This window comes from Pongo pygmaeus, chromosome 16 (assembly GCF_028885625.2).
Source record: "Pongo pygmaeus isolate AG05252 chromosome 16, NHGRI_mPonPyg2-v2.0_pri, whole genome shotgun sequence".
In the NCBI taxonomy this organism is placed as follows: domain Eukaryota; kingdom Metazoa; phylum Chordata; class Mammalia; order Primates; family Hominidae; genus Pongo; species Pongo pygmaeus.
Genome location: NC_072389.2, coordinates 59,101,800 through 59,116,663, shown reverse-complemented (window position 1 = coordinate 59,116,663; position 14,864 = coordinate 59,101,800). Strand labels below are relative to the sequence as shown.

General features: G+C 36.5%; 1 long non-coding RNA gene across 1 annotated transcript in view; it reads right to left on the bottom strand.

Moving 5' to 3' along the window:
- Positions 1–12,714, bottom strand: part of LOC129014262 (uncharacterized) — a 40,756-nt gene extending 28,042 nt beyond the window's left edge. The window contains exon 1 of the long non-coding RNA XR_008494182.1: positions 12,014–12,714. This is a non-coding gene — a long non-coding RNA (uncharacterized LOC129014262). The remainder of the gene's footprint in view (positions 1–12,013) is intronic.
- Positions 12,715–14,864: the final 2,150 nt, after the last annotated feature.

Sequence of the window (14,864 nt, the reverse complement as noted above, 5' to 3'; positions counted from 1 at the left end):
AAACAGACACATAAACCAATGGAACAGAATAGAGAACTCAGAAATAAGACCACACACCTACAACCATCTGACCTTTGACAAACCTGACAAAAACAACTAATGGGGAAAGGATTCTCTATTTAATACATGGTGTTGGGAGAACTGCTTAGCCATATGCAGAAAATTAAAACTGGATCCCTTCCTTACACCATATATAAAAATTAACTCAAGATGGATTAAGGACTTTAATATAAGACCCAAAACTTGGTCAGGCATGGTGGCTCACACCTGTAATCCCAGCACTTTGGGAGGCTAAGGCAGGTGGATCACGATGTCAAGAGCTCAAGACAAGCCTAATCGACATGGTGAAACCCCGTCTGTACTAAAAATACAAAAATTAGCCAGGCATGGTGGTGTGTGCCTGTAATCCCAGCTACTCAGGAGACTAAGGCAAGAGAATCACTTGAATCCAGGAGACAGAAGTTGCAGTGAGCCAAGATTGCACCACTGCACTCCAGCCTGGGTGGCAGAGCGAGACTCCATCTCAAAAAAAAAAAAAAAAAAAAAAAAAAACCTATAAAAACCCTGGAAGAAAATCTAGGCAATACCATTCAGGACACAGGCACAGGCAAAGGTTTCATGATGAAACTGCTAAAAGCAATTGCAACAAAAGCAAAAATTGACAAATGGGATCTCATTAAACTAAAGAGCTTCTGCACAGCAAAAGAAACTATCATCTGAGTGAACAGACAATTTACAGAATGGGAGAACATTTTTGCAATCTATCCATCTGACAAAGGTCTAATATCCAGAGTCTACAAGGAATTTAAACAAATTTACAAGAAAAAAAAATCCCATTAAAAAGTGGGCAAAGGAAATGAACAGACACTTCTCAAAATAAGAGATTCATGTGGAAAACAAATGTATGAAAAAAGGCTCATCATCACTGACTATTAGAGAAATGTAAATCAAAACCACAATGAGATACCATCTCCTGCCAGACAGAATGGCTATTATTAAAAAGTCAGAAAACAACAGATACTGGCGAAGTCGTAGAGAAAAAGGAATGCTTTTACAATCTCCATGGGAGTATAAATTAGTTCAACCGTTGTGGAAGACAGACCAGAGTTTTCTCAAATACCTAGAGGCCGAAATACCATTTGACCCATTAATAAGCATATACCCAAAGGAATATAAATCATTCACTTATAAAGACACATGCACACGTATGTTCATTGCCCCACTATTCACAATAGCAAGGACATGGAATCAACGCAAATGACCATCAATGATAGACTGGATAAAGAAAATGTGGTGTATATACATCATGGAATCCTATGCAGCCATAAAAATAAACAAGATCATGTCTTTTGATCTGCATGGATGGCACAAACTAATGCAGGAACAGAAAAGCGAATACTGCATGTTCTCATTTATAAGTGGGAGCTGAATGATGAGAACACATAGACACATGGTGGGGAAGAACACACACTGAGGCCTATTGCAGTTGGGGGTGAGGGGAGAGAGCATCAGGAAGAATAGCTAATGGATGCTGGGCTTAATACCTAGATGATGGGTTGATCTGTGCAGCAAACCACCATGGCACAAGTTTACCTATGTAACAAACCTGCACATCCTACACATGTACCATTGAACTTAAAATAAAAGTTGAAGTAAAAAAAAAAAAAGATAGTTCCTTAAGTGGGTGGGGGAGGAGGCAGAGTGTGTGCACACACATAAAAGATTACCCCTTATTATGAATTCTGTAACAGTTTTCTTAGATAAATAACACATTTTTCTTTCTTTCACCGTTAGCTACCCAAATAAACAGGTAACTAGATTTCCACTTTCAATCATGAAGGATTATTAGAATCCAGAATTAATCTCCTGCCATAAACAATTATAAAATTAAAAAATATATAGAAAACAAACACTATTTTCATATGTTGGACAATATAGGTAGTGCAGGGCTATGACGGCAGAGAGAGAATGGACACGATATGGTAAACTTTGTAATTGTTCACATTTTCTACCTTGAGGCAACTACCAGACAGCAGCATAGCGCAAGGGGTGAGAGTGATCTGGAAGAGCCTAGTCAAATAGCTCAGATTTCAGAGAGGCAGAAGTGGCTAAAATTTCCACAGACATAGAATATGCAGAGAAAACGTTATAGAAATTTATATCGGGGTGACTTTAAGTCTGTGGCTGAATATCCATCTGTACATACGTAAGGAGAAATCCCATGATGCCAAGCTAGGGAAAACTTCTAGGAAAGGAGAAATTGTAGAAAACTGTAGATGAAAAAATCTAGAGCTCACATAAGGCCTGGAATCATTCAAGCTTCCAGTAGCTAGAGTAAAAGTCCTGTTAGAAAAAATGTTGAACACACTCAAAAGTGTTTTTACCTATTCTCTTACTCAACAATCCAATCAGCACAGAAGACACTGTGACCAAATGTGTGGGGGTTTACCCCACACACCAAGCGGCAGACACCAACTGGGTTTCCTCTAATTCAATTAAAATCTGACAATATCTTCCCGGGAAAAATGTCAGATCCCACAAGGTGAAGGCTGAATCCTGCAAGACTGTCCCTACCTTCAGATACCAGTCACAACTTTGGCCTCCAGAACTTCTGACTGACCAGCTTCAAGTTGGGGTTCCCACAACTCCCTCTTTGGATCCCATTAATTTGCTACAGTGGCTCACAGAACTCAGGGAAACACATTTACCAGCTTATTATAAGGTATATTACAAAGGACACAGATGAAGAGATGCATGGGATGAGGTACAGGGGAAGGTGTACAGAGCTTCCTTGTCCTCCCCAGACGCACCACCTTCCAGCAACCTCCACATGTTCAGCTGTCCTGAAGCTCTCAAACTCTGTCTTCTTGGGCTGTATATGGAGACTTCATTGGACAGGCATGATTGAACGATGGACAACCACGTCACAATGCAATTGGACAGAAAGGGCATGATCTAAAGTCTGCAAGGGCTTGCTGTTCAGACTCTTCTTGGTCTCTCTGTGCAGCATTCCTTCCTCCAGGGTACAGGGCACAGCCTCCCTGAGGGTTTATGACCCACAATCAGGTTAGAGTCCTGCTTTGGGCAGTGAAAGGAGGACAGGAGGAGATGAGAGACTGAGAGAGAGAGAGATTCTGTTTACTGTAACAGGGGCTATGGGAGTTATGAGCCAGAAACCATGGTTGAACATCCCAGTGAACAAAAAGAGTATTCATTAAAAACTGCATAAGGGCTAGGCATTAAAACTGCGGCTAAAGTAAAGGTAACTCCTGTTACTTTTAACCTAAAGGGGCTTTAAATCAAGCCTCAAAATCATCAAACTGATAATGAGTTAACCTCACTGTCTCCCAGAGCAAAGTCCAGTACTCTGCAGGAAAACAACAAAATCTTAACATTCAGAAATGGAAAATTTAAAATAACTGGATAAAGAGGTGTGAAAAATGTCACCAATAACCAGAAAAAAGGCAATTAAAACACACTTAAACATGACATAGATGATGAAATTTATAAATAACAAGGCATATTAAAACAGTTTACTTAAATATGCTATATATGCTCAAGGATATAAGAAAAATTAAAATAATAAGAGAAATAGAAGATACAAAAGAGAACATACTAGAACTCCAAGAAATATAAAAATAAAATTTCTGAAATAAAAACATCACAGAATAAAATTAAAAGCAGATTAGACACTGCATAAGTAAAGATCAGTGAACTGGAAGGCATAGTAATAGCACTTTCCAAAATGAAATGTAGAAAAGGAAAAAAAAAAGGTTGGAAAAAATGACCAGAGCCTCAGTGACATGTGGGAAAATATCAGATTTAATGCATGCATAATGAAGTCCTTATAAGAGAGAAGGGAGAACAGGAAAGAAGAAAAAAAAGAAAATCATAGCCAATATTTATCCAAATTTGATGGAAATGGTAAACCCACACATCAAATATGCTGAATGAATCCTAAGTAGAATTAACATAAAGAAAATCACACATGGCTAATTGTAATCAAATTGCCAAAATCCAGTGATAAAGAAGAAAAATTTTAAAGGAGCTAGAAATAAAAGACATTGTTTCAGTTCAACAAGGAATGATTGCAGATTCATATCAGAAATATGCATTTTAAAAGACAATCAAATGGCAATCTTTTAAAGAACTTAAGTGGGAGTGGGGGTTGTGATACCCCCCTAAATATTTTTAATTAATTAAAATTTAATTTAAAAAACATATTTTTAGAGACAGCGTCTTGCTCTGTTACCCAGGCTGGAATGCAGTGCCACAATCATGGCTCACTGCAGCCTCAACCACCTGGGTTCAAGTGATCCTCCTGACTCAGTCTCCCAAGTAACTGGGACCATAGGTGCATGCCACCATGCCTGCCTAAATTTTTTTTATTTTTTGTAGAGATGGGGTCTCACTATGTTGCCCAGGCTGGTCTTGAACTTGACCTCAATTGATCTTCCTGCCTCATCCTCCCAAAGTGTCAGGATTAGAGGTGTGAGCCACCATGCCCAGCGCCCCCTAGAATTCTATATCCAGCAAAAAGTCTTTCAAAAATGAAGGCAAACAGAAACTAAGGCAAACCTGCAGCACAAGAAATGTTAAAGGAAGTTCTTGCAAAAGGAAAATGACACTAAAAAGAAACTTGTATCTACAGACAAGACAAAGAAGACTGTAAGTGGTAACGCTGTGGGAAAATATTAAAATATATGCTTTATTCATTGTTTAATTTTTTTAAACACATGGCCCACCTTCTTCATTGTCTCACATATGTATGTGTAGCATATTGCTTATTCTTCTTGGCCTTTTACAGTGGCCTGCATCATGCCCAGAGCCCCTAGTTGCCAATGTCTTAGGAGCCCCTGTAATATCATCTCCTGGAAGCCCAAGGGTTGCCCTTTCATGTGAATTGATGGTTGCTGCCAGAATACATTTTGTGGAAAAGAATGGGAATCTTGTGACTCATCATCTAATAGCTTACTTGCCTTCATTAAAAATGAAAACATGCAATAAGAAGAAATATTTTTGGTCTGAAAATGCTTTTTTGGAAAAAAAAGAAAAAATATATAAGTGCTCAAAGTAAAAACAGTAGCAATAGTAATGTATTCTGGAGTTTATAGCCTATGAAAATTTAAAATTAACGGCAATATTGTTCTAAAAAGTAGAATGGACTTAAAGTATAATGTTATAAGATTTATATTTTATAAAGAAGTTTTATAATATTATTTGAAGGCAGACTATAAAATTATGTTTTATATTGTAGACCGTACAGTAATTACTAATAGAGACATATAAATAATACATTGATAGTGGACATAAAATGTAATTATAAAAATTGCTTGCTCCAAAGGAAGGAAAAAATAAAGGAAGATGGCACAAAACAAATGCTGGAGATGAAAAATAAGCAACAACATGGTAGGTTTAATTCTACCTCATAGATAATCACAATAATTTTAAATGTTCAAAATGCATCAAAAGGCAGAAAATATCATATTAGATGAAAAGACAAGATTCAACTACATGCTATCTACAAGAAATTCACTTTAAATATAAAGAAATAAAAATTCACTTTAAATATAAATCTAAATAGATTATAAGCAACTATCTACAAGAAATTCACTTTAAATATAAAAATGTAGATTAAGAGTAATGGGAAAAGTTATATAATGCAAACATTAATAGAAGGAACCTGGTGTTGCTCTTAATATGAGACAAGAGAGTCTTCATAACAAGAAATACTGCAAGGAATAGAGAGAGAAGCTGGTAATGTTAGTGAGGTCAATTTATCAAGAAGATATAAAAATAAAAAAGAGCATGATCTAGTAACATAATTTCAAAACACATGAAGTAAAAGATGCAAACACAGAAGAAGTAGTTAAAAACCATAATTATGTTAAAACCAAAATTATATTTTGAGATGTCAGTACTTCATATTCTAAACAGGTTGATAGAACAAGAAGGCAGAGAAATCAATAGAAACACACAAGACCTAAAAAACGCCAAGAATCAACTTGGCCTAATTGACACAGAGAACATCCTTTCCAACATCTGACAAATATACTTTCTTTTCAAATGCACATGGAATAGTCACCAGTAGACACCATGTGCTTATCCACAAAACAAGTTTCAATATACTTAAAAGGAACAAAATAATTCAAAGTACGTTCTCTGACAATATGCAATTAAATTGAGCAATAAAACAGAACATTATCTATGAAAAGGTCCAAAATACATATTTGAAATTAAATAACACACATCTTAATAGGAAATCACAAGTCAAATTAGAAAATATTTTAAATGAATGAAAATGAAAACATGACATAATATAATTTGTGAGTGCAAAGCTATAGACGAAAGCAATAATCTAATCTTCTACAAAAAGAAGCTATAAAAATAAGAGCAAATTGAACTCAAATAGAAAGAAAAATATAAAACAAATAACAGCAGAAACCAGTGAAACAAAATGAAATAGATAAAATCAATAAAAAACCTGGTTCTTTAAAAAGAGTAATTAAATTATAAACCACTAGTTAGACTGATCAATAAGAGAGAGAGCGAATACAAGTAAATTACCAATATCAGAAATGAAATAGAGAACATCACTAGACATCCTACAGGCATTATAAGGGTGATAAGGAAATATGAACAATTTTATGACTACTAAAATAACTTAGATGAAATGTCATGTGCCCATCCTCAATAAATTATGTCAAGGTCATGAAGTATTTTGATTGGCTTAAGTATCTTTGCATGTTTACCTCTGTTACCAGAGGTTCAAATTCGCCCAAAACACACAATCAATGAGAGAGAGTCCTGAGTAGGCAAAGAAAATATATGCTTATCTTATCACAATGGTACATGTTTAACCTTACTATTTCATCTTTGGTATTTGTTCCACTGGGTCATCCCTGTATTGAAGCTGATTTTCCTGTATCTAAAGGCCATATCCTCTCAATCTAGGGAGGATATAAAAACTTAGCTAATGAGGCTGGGCACAGTGGCTCACACCTCTAATCCCAGCACTTTGGGAGGCCGAGGTGGGTAGATCACCTGAGGTCAGGAGTTCGAGACCAGCCTGGCCAACATGGTGAAACCTCATCTCTACTAAAAATACAAAAAAAAAAAAAAAAAAAAATAGCCAGACATGGTGGTGGGCACCTGTAATCCCAACTGCTTGGGAGGCTGAGGCAGGAGAATCACTTGAACCTGGGAGGCAGAGGTTGCAGTGAGTGGAGACCATGCCATTGCACTACAGCCTAGGCAACAAGAACTAAACTCCATCTCAAAAAAAAAAAAATAGCTAATGAAATGCCGTACCTAGTTTATACTCTATAACCTTTCTCTTTTTGTTAGCCTGAATTATTTAACATCTTCCACGTTCTTGATACACAAATTGGTAAGCAGTGAAAGTTAAAAACCTGCAAGTTCAGCTCTACTCCAACCAAGACCTAGGCTAAATCTTTAACTTTGTTTGTAGAAAGTTAATAAGTTATTATGTTTTAGCACAAAGTCCCTATAACTGTTTGTTTTTATGTTGGGTCTAGTTTCCCCTTCCTTGAGCATTTGTTGTTTTTTTTGTTCTTGACATCATGGTCCAATCCTGCACTCAAGTTCCTGTAGACCAGAACAATGGCTCTAGTGAGGTCTCTCTAGGACAACTATTCTCAACGCTGACCTCTGCAGTTGGGCCCTACACTGTAAGACTTGACTCCTCCAAAGCCAGATTATGGACTCATAGTCACGGAGCTTTGCTCTCCTGCTGAGGTGTTCTGAGACATCTCTGTCTCATTCTCAGTCTGATTATACATCACCACAGTATAACTAAAGCTTCTACCTAAAGGATCTTGGAATTATTAAATGGCTTACCTTCCTGAAAATATTATTTCTGAAATAAGTTGGATTAAGATATAAGGCATATGAAGTATCTCTTCTATATAGTACAATCTGGACAATTTTTAAAAAAATTTGTCATTCATTAAAACTACCTAAAAATGTCTTAAAGCAAACAGATATTACCATATTAATACATAAATATGCTCAGCTTTGGCTGTATGAGTAACCTACAAAAATTTATTTAATTCCCATCTAACTCTGTAAAGTAAATACTAAAATATTCTTCTTATAAATGTGGAAAATAAGTAACTTGCACAAATCCACAAATGTGGAAAGTAAGTAACTTGCACAAATTCAAACCCAAGTTTGTGGCATCACTAGTCTCATGGACTCACTGGTTATCATAAAAACGATATAAAGTGCATGCAGACAAATTTTTTTAAAATCCACCATAAAAATTGAACTTGATTTACCAAATGAAGATTATTACCAGTCTCATAGATTCATTAGTTATGTGTTGTAAACCTTATCACACTACACAATGCCATGTGAATGCAAAGATCTGATCAAATCATGTCAGTAGAGTTGCTCCTTAACTTACAATGGGGTTATGCCTCAATAAATCCATTGTAAATTGAAAATATGTATTTAATGCACCTAACCTACTGAACATCATAGCTTAGCCCAGTCTACCTTAAATGGGCTGAGAACACTTACATTAGCCTACAATTGGGCAAAATCATCTAACACAAAGCCTATTTTGTAATAAAGTGTTAAGTATCTCATGTAATTTATTGAATACTGTACTGAAAGTGAAAAACAGAATGGTTTTATTGGTACTTGGAGTATGGTTTCTACTGAGTGTGTAAGGCCTTTGTACCATTGTAAAGTAAAAAAAAAAGAAAAGTAAGTCAAACTATCCTAAGCGGGGAACTGTTTATGTTAGGATTTTGCCCCAAAAAGGAAAAATGATGCTGCCTGCAAATATCAGTTGGGTCTGCCACAGTTCAAACATGTCTCATTATTAATACCTAAAATTTCCCTGGATTCATAGCATTATAGGAAATAAAAAGATTCATTCATAAAACAGTACCACTTCATGGACTGAATCACATACAATTTACTGACAGTTAAATTAAGCTTAAATATAACACATACAACACACAATTAATAAGTAGTTACAATTATATTGAGCTTTGCATCCCTAGACCCATGCTTAGCATAGAGTAAGCATTCAATAAATTTCATGAATGATCAAAACACTGAATGCATAAGGAAATAATATGCTGTGGTATTAAAACCAACTTCATATCATAGGACATTGTGTTGAAGGCTGTAGGCAAAGTAGGAGGGCTGTGTTGTCTTCCAGCTCTGCTTCACAGTCTCTTCTGATTCTAGTTGTGAGGCTGTATTCTTTTTGACCTACTTCTCTATTTCAGTTTTTTATACTGTTCCATGCTGAACATTCTGTTATAATTTTTTTTTTTTTGAGAGACTCTCACTCTGTCACCCAGGCTGGAGTGCAATGGCGTGGTGTCAGCCTACTGCAACCTCAGCCTCCCAGGTTCAAGTGATTCTCCTGCCTCAGCCTCCTGAGTAGCTGGAACTACAGGTGCAAGCCACCACACCCAGGCTAATTTTTATATTTTTAGTAGAGACGAGGTTTCACTATATTGGCCAGGCTAGTCTCGAACTCCTGACCTTGTGATCCACCCACTTTGGCCTCCCAAAGTGCTGGGATTTCAGACATGAGCCACTGTGCCCAGCCTTCAATTTTTAATATAATCAGTTTAGAGAGCTTTCTCTGAGATTGCCTAAACTTAGCTCATACATTCAGGCTCACTGCTTTAACACCTGGATATAAACCTGTATCATCCATTTCAGTATGAACTTGAGAAAGTCAAAGACAACATGATGACAAACACTCTCTCCTTGTCCAACCTCTAGCATGGCTTCTCACAGCTCAAGGTAGTGCCTCTAGCATGATGTCACCAGTCCCCTTAACATGCCTGCTTGAAAAAGCTCAATGCTGGCCAAAGAATTTACTGTTTGTTCCAGCAGAAATCTGACTATAGGTCCCTGATCTCTTTTTCTTAGGAACCCTTCCTTCTACTTGAGAAAACTTGCACTTGTAAAACATTTGTCCCTTTGAGATGCATCTTCTGCAACCCAAAAATGTCATTCTCAAGAACCTGAAAGTTCTTTTGAAATGTCATCGTCAAGAATGCTAAAGCTCTGTCTTCCAGGCTATGTGAGAGTGCAGGAGCCTAACTTTGATAAACACCAGTTAACAAATACACAGATGACCTTATCACATTGACCCACCTTCCCTGCCTCAGTGTCCTTCAGTACTTTTCCTTTAGCCCACCCCAGCAAACAAATACTCACATTTTGTTTCAACAAAACTGAGCTCAGTCAATACCAAAGTATTTCTCTCCAATTGCAGTAGTCTGAATAAAATCTGCCTTGCTGCCTTTAATGGACATTGGACTCTGTTTCTCTTTAACAGTGACCAAATTTCCTTGTCTCATAGATAACCTTGCCTTCTACTTCACCAAGAATATTAAAATTATCAGTGGTGATCTTCCTCAGCTGTCTGATTTGCAACCAACATGCTTATCTACAGTGACACACACTTTTTCCTTCTTTCCTCTGATTTCAGAGGTCGTGTCTCTCCTGCTCCAGGAAACACATTTACATATGCTCGGGATTCACTTCTTTTCCCTTCAGCTGGGACCTTCCCTTATCAGTTCCCCTTTTTATATGTCACATCTCCTTTAAACTGGCTGCTTCTCAGCCAATCAACATGCTCAGTCTCTTCTGTTCTGAAAAGATTTTAAACGCCATCTGATTTCTCTTGTTATTCCATGAATCTTCAATGAGTTGTCTCTACTTTTCAATGCCCACTTTTTAATATTCACTTAATTCTCACTTCACTGAAACAGAGCCTCTCAACAAATCTCACGGACTTCCTCTCACTAGTGACTTCCTAAATCCTGACCTCAAGGGAAACTTTTTAGTATCTAAATTACCAGGCCTCTGTGCTGACCTGGGATGTGCCGGCCATTAACATGTTTCTTACATGTATCTTTTACTCCTTTGACTTTGTTCTGCACACATGGCCTTCATTTTCAGTCTTCTTCATGGGCTCTTTTTTCTCCACATATACAACATAGTATCCTCTTCAGACCTCTAGCCTTGGTCCTTTTCTCACCCACTGGTCCCTCCTTGAACAGCATTACTAATCTCATGATTAATTGCTTATGAAAAAATACATAAAACACACAAACCAAAAAAAAGAGCCACCGTAAAGTGTGATATATGTATATATATTTGAGATAGGATTTCACTCTGCTGCCCAGGTTAGAGTGCAGTGGCACGCTCACAGCTCACTGCAACTTCTGCCTCCTGGGCTCAAGCAGTCCTCCCACAAGCAATCCTCCCACCTCAGCCTCCTGAGTCACTAGGACGACAAGCATGAGCCACCATGCCTGGATAATTTTTGTGTTTTTTTTTCTTGGTAGAGACAGAGTTTTGCCATGTTGCCCAGGCTGGTTTCAAACTCCTGGACTCAAGCAATCTGCCTGCCTTGGCCTCCCAAAATGTTGGGATCACAGGCCTAAGCCACTGCAAAAGTGAATTATATTTACCAAACAGGTGACCCAATTCATTGTTCAGAAATAGAAATATTAATATGGGAAAATAAATATTTGAATGAGAAACATCTAAAGGGCAAGTGACTTCAAAGTCAGAGATGGCTGGCTTTTGACCATTCTAGTTGTGAGTAAAATTCTAGTTATTTAGCAAAATTTCTCTGTTCTTTATTTTAATTTTTAAATTACAAAGAACTTTTTATTATCTTTTAATTTTTAAATTATATATATATAACTTAAAATTTTATATATATAAGCACAAGAATGATCCTGGTGTTCAAAATTTCTTCAGTTTCAAGTAATGGAAACCCAGCTCAAATTAGCTTAAGCAATAAATCAGCTACAATAATTTGAGGAAAGTTAAGGAGCAGATGTCAGGCACTTCTGGGTGCAAGTTGTCAAACTATACAATTTCTATCTCTCTCTCAGCTCAGCTTCTCTGTGTGTCAACTTCATTTTCAGGTTTAATATCTCCAAACATAACAAAGATGCTTATCAATTTAGAGTTATATCCTACCACCTAAGCAACATACCTGAAAGATAATGTAACTTTCTCCATGTATTCAACGAAAGTCTCAAGAAGGGTTCAGTGGCCTGGCTTGAATTAATCCAAGTCCATCCTGACCATTTATTATGCCCAGAAGAATGCAGAACTCTAATCGGCCAATTCTGAGTCACAAACTCAGCCAATGATCTTAGGAAATTGTCAGCCCTATCTGAACATCATGAATTGAGAATAGTGGAGATAATTTCCCCAAAGGTAAATCAGAATGGTAGTGGCCAGAAAATGTATCTACAAAGATACTTTATATCTGTAAAGTTTTCTTTTATCTTTTCAACAACAGAAATTATATATACTTTACGAATGAAAAAAGTAAAAGTCAGAGGAATTAAATTCAGTCACATAGTAAAAGACAGTATTGGATTTTCATTTCCCCCTCTTAAGACTAATATTCTTTCCACTATGTGATGCTTCCCCTTCTCCTGCTCAATGCTAGTAAGAGATTCTGCACTTTTCAGTGTCAAAGAAAAGCATTTTACTGAAAGCTTCAATTTATGCAAATACAAGTCATAGTTTGATGTTCTTACTCATGTTCAGAATATTTAAAAAGACATCAACATCTTAATGGATAACTCTCCACCCTTACTCTTGCTTTAACATATAAAGATCTTCCCCAAAGTGGTCCAGAAATTCTTCCTATCCAGCTAAAGCGAGAGTCTACAGTTAAGAACTAGTAACCTCCTGTGCAAAATCTGATGTCATAACATCACCATGGCAACAGTAACTGAAGAGAGAAGAGGCAAATTTTGTCCTGAAAATTAATCAGCTGCAGTGACAATCTTATTTACTTTCTCTGGCAAGTAGTGCAAACCCACATAAGACCCCTGACAATCTTCCAGTCCTCATTTTCAGTTAAAAAATAAAAATACAACTACAGATCTATGTTAAAACATTTTTTTCCAAACAGGAATCATAAACCTTCTATTCCTCAGCTTTCTTCTGGGAAGCTCTTTGTCACATATGCCATAATTTCTTCAAAATTTCATGCAGTAGGTAGCAATTTTTTCATATACTTATGCTCAACTAAAATATCTTATTTTTTTACTAACTTCTTTAATGTCTATTAGTTGCCGGCAGATTTGTGCTTAATAAAGATTATGTCTTGAGAAGAGGATGTTCAATAAAAGTGCAGAATAAGATAATCCACACAATATATATTTTAGAGAAGAAAAAAATGTGTATTTTTTTAGCCTTGCTTTTGGTTGAAGCTTTCAAGATATAATTGGAAGGAACAGGAGTTTATTTCACTGGGAGATGGCCAAGGTAGGGGGGAAAGCAGAGACTCTGGAGTCAAATAAACTGGTATTAAATCCTAGCTCCACCAATTGGTAGTTGTAAAATGGTCAAGTCTCTTGATATGTTTTAATCTCAGTTTTTTTGATATAAAATAGGGATCTGTAATTCCCCAATTTTCTAAGGTCCTTGGAAACATTAGAGATAATGTATATGAATTGCATGGCACACAGTAGGTGGTCAAAAAGGCAAATGAAAGCAAACCATTTCTGTTTGTGAGACCATCCACACATTGGTTTCACCAACACCAGAGCTCCTAGACTTGGACTTCTCACTCACTTCTGATAGCTTTGAGCCAGACTAAACCTCTGAATTTGGCACTTACAGTTACTACACTAGAACTGCAATACTTTAGGATGATGTACCCATGCTATGCCTCATACTTCTCATACATTCCATGATTACTCCTATGTGAGCAGAGAAATATGAGGCCATGGCATACATGCTATGCCTCATACTTATACTTGCTCTGCTCACATAGGAGTAATCATGGTATCCTGCTTATTTACATCTGTTTCTTTTTGTCCTTCCATCCCAAACTTGAAGGCTCACATTGATACTTCCTCAGTGCCTTTATTCATAGTCAAAATGGGACCCAGGATGCTAATAGAAGAGGCATGCAAACATTATTAGAACCTGTACATCAAGGCAAAAGGAGATGGTGTTAACCATTTGCTGCTTACTACGGTCTTGAACCCTGTCCTCAGGCTTCACCTCAGGTGCTTAATACTTTGCCTCATGACAGCTCAAGTCTTGCAGGCCTCTGTTCTAGGTCTTTCTCCTTGTTTTTTTTCATGCCCCTTCCTATTATGACTCTAGTTTTGCTTGGCTAGATAAAGATCTCAGTCTTATGGCTTTCTAGAGAATATTGACAAACTCCATTGCAAGCGCTCAGTAAATTACTGAGTTTAGCACATTAATCTCTATTTAACAGAGCTAAAACTCTAATAAAAGGCAATTATTAGACATTTAGAATAAGAAGAAAATTTCTCAGGCATATAGTGCAGTCTTCAAGCCATTTTCTCATAGCTAAAATACTGAACATGGATTCTTCTTCCTATTAGTATTCTTTCATTGTAGGAAACAATTCTTTATGCTTAATAATAAATAATATTATCAACTGCTAATTCTATATAGTGTTGAAGGAATTGGAATCTTAGCAGAGACACCTAAGTGTAAAGTTGGAGAACCTGCTCTTTCATCCTGTTCATCTTGTTATAAGTAAAGAATCACTGGAAATGTTAGCAGTTTTTAGAAACCTAGAGATATGAGTCTTAATTGGGGCATGGGAAGAACAGTAAAAAATAGGATAGAATAAAATACTTGCCAGCAATAACATGTAAAATGAGAGACTGGTGATAAGAGTTCAGTCTTCCAAAAACCTCTTACAAAGATATTAATACGAGACATTATTAAATTACATATACATATCAAAATTTAATTGGTAACCTTCAAAAAACCAAAATAGTATATATAACTTCCAAACAGAGCAACAATAATCAATCCAATGAAGGCAAGATAGGAGGGGA